Consider the following 6142-nt stretch of genomic DNA (forward strand, 5'->3'; position numbering starts at 1 on the left):
GCTGCTTACTTTGGTTTTGTTTTGTTTTTCGGAAATTTTTAAATATTTACTTTTAGAATTCATTTAAAAACAATAATGAGCCCACTATATGTTAACATAAATATTATATTTTAATTACAACAAGATTTTATGAAAAAGATTAGAAGCATGGCATTATGTTTTACTTTTTTGTCTGGTTTAATAGAAGACTGCTAAGTTCTCCAAAAGGCTTCTACCTTTACTTTATTGTGCTGTGTTGTTTTGTTGAAGAGTAGGAAGAAAATCCAGCCTGGCATAGGTATGTAGTTGGAAGAAGAAGCAGTATTTTAATAGCCCTTTCAGATAATTGTGGATATTCTCCTTTTATGTAACACCAAAACTTGACAAGCAGTAGTTTCTCAAAGATTAATTGCAATGAGGAATCTGAAATCATACCAGTGAACTTTTTATACTCTGTTACATTAAAATACTTTGGTGTATCTTGAATGTTGAATGGATCTTTTACCCATGCATGATTTTGTATTAGTATGCATTGGTCATTTGAAAAATATTGTCATTGAATAATGTGCGTCTTCCAAATGTTGGCACATTTCGTTATACGTTACCAAATATCACCTTTGTTAATATCACTACTAATCTCATCAGAAAGTTCTTTCTATTGGTATATACTTAGTGGAATTCCTGGGTCACAGGAAATGAGAACATTTCACTTTATAAGGCTATGACAACTTGTTTTCCAAAGTACTATTCCTAATTTACAATCCTACAAGCAATCTTATAGGAGAGCTCAACATTTTTTCCAGCATTTGATAGTTTTGAACATTGGCATAAAAGAGTAACTTGCGGTGGTCTTGATCTGCATTTTTCTTTCTTTTTTTAAAAAATAAATTTATTTATTTATTTTTGGCTGCGTTGGGTCTTCGTTGCTGTGCACAGGCTTTCTCTAGTTGTGGTGAGCGGGGGCTACTATTCTTTGCAGTGTGCGGGCTTCTCGTTGTGGTGGCTTCTCTTGTTGCGGAGCATGGGCTCTAGGCGTGCAAGCTTCAGTTGTTGTGGCACACGGGCTCAGTAGTTGTGGCTCACGGGCTCTAGAGTGCAGGCTCAGTACTTGTGTGCACAGGCTTAGTTGCTCCACGGCATGTGGGACCTTCCTAGACCAGGGGTCAAACCCATATCCCCTGCATTGGCAGGCGGATTCTTAACCACTGCACCACCTGGGAAGCCCCTGCATTTTTCTGAAAATGAATTTGAGCAACTTTTCATATTTATTCTATTTTGTGAAACAGATGTTGTGGCTTTCATTTCTCCCTTTTTTTCTAACAGCTTTATTGAAATAATTTACATTCCTTACAATTTACCCATTTGAAAGGTACAATTCAGTGGTTTTAGTATATTCACAAATTTGTGCAACCATCACCAAAATCCATTTTAGAACATTTCATCACCCCCAAAAAAACTCTATACTTTTTAACTATCACCCCACTCTCCCCCAAACACTCCCCTCTCACTCCCAAACAACCACTAATATAATTTCTGTCTCCATAGATTTGTCTATTGTGGACATTTTATTCAAATGGAATCACATAATACATGACCTTTTGTGACAGGCTTCTGGCACTTAGCATTTTGTTTTCTAGGTTCATCCATATTATATAGCATGTGTTAGTACTTCATTCCCTTTTATGGCCAAATAATGTTCCATTGGATGGATATACCACCTTTTGCTTATGCATTTATCAGTTGATACATATTTGAAGTTAAATTAAAATCCTAGTGTATCAGTTACATCTCAATAAAAAAAATCCTGGTCTAGAGCTAAATTAAGGGCCATACAGGCATGCCTTGGAGATATCGCAGGTTTGGTTCCAGACACCACAGTAGAGTGAATATTGCAATAAAGCAAGTCACATGAATTTTTTGGTTTCCCAGTCCATTTAAGGTTATAATTACACTATACTGCAGTCTATTAAGTGTGCAATAGCATTATATCTTTTAAAAATGCACATCCTTAATTAAAAATCAATGCTGTTGAAAGAATGGTGCCAATAGACTTGCTCACTGCAGGATTGCCACGAACCTTCAATTTGTAAAAAATGCATTATCTGCAAAGCTCAGTAAAGTGAAGTGCAATAAAATGAGGTATGCCTGTAATTAAAGAATTTCCTAATCTCCAGCAATACAGGCAAATTTTTGCTATAGAATCTGGAACTCTTAAAGATACTTATTATCATGAGCTACAGATCTGTACCAACTAATTTAGTTACTTATAAGCCCTTCCGAAGGGAAAAATGTCTAAAATCATCAAGGCATGAAAGAGGAGATTTTTAAAAACTCAACTGTGAAAATTTTTTAAATATAAAAAGAAAAAATATAAAGCAATGAATAGAAGCCTCTATTTTAAGGGTAGTCTGGACAAAGCTTCAATGTTGTAACTTAAACAGACTTCAGGAAACTTTCAAAAAGTATTCTGGGTTACATTCAGTATCTGGAATTAAAGAAGCCTTGTCTTCTCTTTTTTGTAGATTTAATAAAAAATAAACTAATTAAAATGTAAAATTGCTAGTTTAGAAAATATCTAATATGTGGCTCAACGTTTCCAGATAGCTTTAAAAAGTAAATAGGCTAGAAATTGGTATATCGTATGGCTCTGTAGATGAAATACCCCAGAGTGTCTCTGTTCTCTAAGATGTGAGAGTCTACAGATAAGGATACGTGTAAATGTAGTGAATAGAAGGACCACTAAAGAAACTATGTACCATGCCAGCTAAGAAACAGGACAGCTATTCAAAAATCTATCCAGTGATATGGCTCCAATGTAAACAAGAGCACCCAACAATTACCAATCCTTTTTCTATTTCCCTATATTTTATATAGTTATCACTTTATCATTAGTTCCACCTCTAGATCAGAGTAAAAGATTGTCTAAAAAGCAAGAAGAAAGGCAAATTGACTTCTCATGAAAAAAGAAAACAAAAAATTTTGTATTAAAGTAAAAATGATAGTGCCATGTTGGTTTTTTTAAAAGAAGACAAGAAAAATTTGAGTGTATATAGTAAATTGTGGAGGACTTGAGAAGAAATAAACTTTATTTACCTTGGTTTAATAGAACCACTTAGGTAGTCAAAATCTCTAACAATTAAGTGTCTCAACTATAACTGATATTTTGCGATCATTATCAGAGGGATATTCTTTATTCTCTGTGATACAACACTGGGAAGAAAATAATCAACAGAGCAAGCCTGAACTGCTCTCCTTGGAAAAGCCTGTTTGCAAGGTTGAGCGTTGACTGGCGTCCAGGAACTTAAATTTCAGGAGGGTTCCCAACATCAACTGATGAGAGTGACTCACTAAACTGTTTGTACAAACCATATGGTTTCTGCTGAACCTTGCTATTCCTTCTGTGTGTCTGGAATTTGGGTACATGCCAGACAGTGGGGCCTATGTGATTAGCCCCCAATAGAAACCCAGGGTACTGAGTCTCAAGCTTCTGTGGTTAGCAACATTTCACACAACATTTCATACGTGTTGTCACAGCTCATCACTAGGGAAATTAAGCATGTCCTGTATGACTCCATTGGGAGAGGACCCTTGAAAGCTTACATCTGGTTTCCCACAGACTATGTCTAAGTGCCTTTTCCCTTTGCTGATTTTGTTCTAGATTGTCTATATCCCTTAGCCATGAATACAACTATATGCTGAGTCCTCTCAGTCCTAGTGAATCATTTTACCTGGGGTGGTCTTGGGGATCTGTAACCCAAACATCTATAAATGTAGTAAGTAAGATCTACTTTTAGACAAAAATATACTGCAGCTCTTATACTTGATTGGATTATAGTTCATCTAGATATGGGAATGTATGTGGTTCTAGAAAGTACCAAAAAGATAGCTATGGTACCAGAATTCTTATGGATGAAAGGTTCCACCGATATAGGCAGATTAACTTGGAGCAGAGTCCATAAGATTACAGGTTGATTTTTTTTCCTTAATTGCATTATTTATTTATTTATTTATTTTGTACAAACATGAAAATGTTAGACCATGCTCTATGGATTTTAACTCACTGAAACACCATTGCCTATAAAACCTATCTCTTAAAGAAGCAAAATAAATAAATCTCTGTGCTGCTGAGTAATTACAGGCCTCAACTAATAAGTCAAAATAGCCTCAGATCTTCTACCAGGCCTTTCAGTCTAATGGTGGCACACGTACTCAATCACTATTGCTAGCAGAAACCACTCGTTTTTTATTTATTGATTAACTAATTATGAATTATCATCATTTTCTCCTTCTCATGTAACCAAATACTGGTGTAGCACTCTTAATCCAGCAACTCCATAACCCTGTGAAGGAGAATCCCGTACTTGTGTTCCTGTAATTCAAGAAGACAACCATGATCAGAACAGAATTTTTGACACTATAGTATCAAATCCTTACTCAATATTGTTTGTTGAAGGGTTTTATGTTAAAAATATGAAAAAATATCAGGCTAATATACAAAAAACTGTCCTGTTTCTCTTATAAAATTTCTTACCAAAAGCCAAATTGTTCACATATCTGAACCATGGTTCTTTCTAGGGTGTATTAAATTGTTAGTATAAATGTGTGTGTGTATATATATATATATTACACTAAGATTAGTAGCTTTTAGAATCATTCACTTCTTTAAAAGGATATACAAATGCAAAGATTTCTAAGGTATCCTGTAAAATTGAATAACAAACACATCAATTACCTGGTGTCTTCACGTTAAAACAATTGTTGTCATAAAGCCAGACACTCATAGTAGAAGAGATATTACAGAAGTTAATATACTATACTATAATCATTATGGAAATATTTTGCATATACAGAAATACATTAACAGATTGTCATGCTAAACAGATTTCTCTGATTAAAATCATTATACAGGGACATCATTAAAACATCAAAAACAAAAATAGTAACAATAAATTGATGTAGAAGTTCAAAGATTTCATCATAGATGGGCAAAATCTGGATACCCGAATTCTGAAGATAAACACTGGGAATGATTAAGTTATAAGATCTATGAGGATAAAATCTGACAAATCCACAATGGCCACCTGATAAGCACCCAGTAACACCCCAAATGAACACTTGTGGAAATCTTCCATCAAACAACCCATCCACAGTCAGGATAAATTGACCACAACACCATTATGAGAACACTCCCAGGAACAGAGGATTTAGCCAGTTCATGCCCTATCTGAAAACCAATTAACCTGGAAAAATTGTAAAAATAAGGCAAAGACTAAGATCATGCCCTAAAAGATCCTTTGAGATCACTGAATGAATTGTAGCAATTGCTTCCCTCTATCATTTATGAATGTATACTATTAACAGTACATTTGTTACCTGGGTAGGTTAAAACATTTGCTTGTTGAAAAGCCACAGCATTCACCATGGTTAAAATATTTACCATTAGATCTTATATTTCCTGTGTAGAACATTTTGTCTTGTTTATCCAGCAGTATGGGGATACATTTAATTAGAAGTTATTCATGATTTTTAGTAACACAGGATTTTGCTTACTCTAAAACCTTATTGTCTGTATCACTGACAATCCTCTAGAAAAATATAAAGGACCTTGACACAACTGAAAAGTTACATCTATTGGAGATCCTAAACTGACATTCTCCAGAGACCCTCCAGAAATTGATGGTTCCTGAAAGTGGACTGCTGATTCAAGATATTAAGAATAAGCTGGTAACTACACACTGTGAAATGTGTTTTCACAAGACCATTGGGGGAGTTCCCTGGTGGCCTAGCAGTTAGGATTTCGGGCTTTCACCGCCGTGGCCCAGGTTCAGTCCCTGGTTGGGGAACTGAGATCCTGTGAGCCGCATGGCTTAAAAAATAATAATAATAATAATTCCCAAAACTGCTGGAACAATATTCTTCTATATAACACACTTAAGAAAAGTACTTTTATATAATTATGCTTTTTATTCTTTAGTGATTTAAAGTTGTGTACTTTTGACTCAGTCTATTATGTTACCCTAACCAATAATAATGATGTGCTTATATGTAAGCTTTACCAAAAACAGTCACCACCTCTCCTCAATAAAGCTGGAAAAGAATAAAATTAAATAAATAAATAAATATTTTTTTTAATGCTGGAAAAGAAAAAAATTAAAAATAAAAA

At 34.5% G+C, this 6142-nt stretch overlaps 1 long non-coding RNA gene across 1 annotated transcript in view; it reads left to right on the forward strand.

Moving 5' to 3' along the window:
- Positions 1–6142, forward strand: part of LOC109547822 (uncharacterized) — a 75236-nt gene that overhangs the window by 9828 nt on the left and 59266 nt on the right. The window lies entirely within an intron of this gene.

Source organism: Tursiops truncatus, chromosome 7 (assembly GCF_011762595.2).
Source record: "Tursiops truncatus isolate mTurTru1 chromosome 7, mTurTru1.mat.Y, whole genome shotgun sequence".
Classification (NCBI taxonomy): domain Eukaryota; kingdom Metazoa; phylum Chordata; class Mammalia; order Artiodactyla; family Delphinidae; genus Tursiops; species Tursiops truncatus.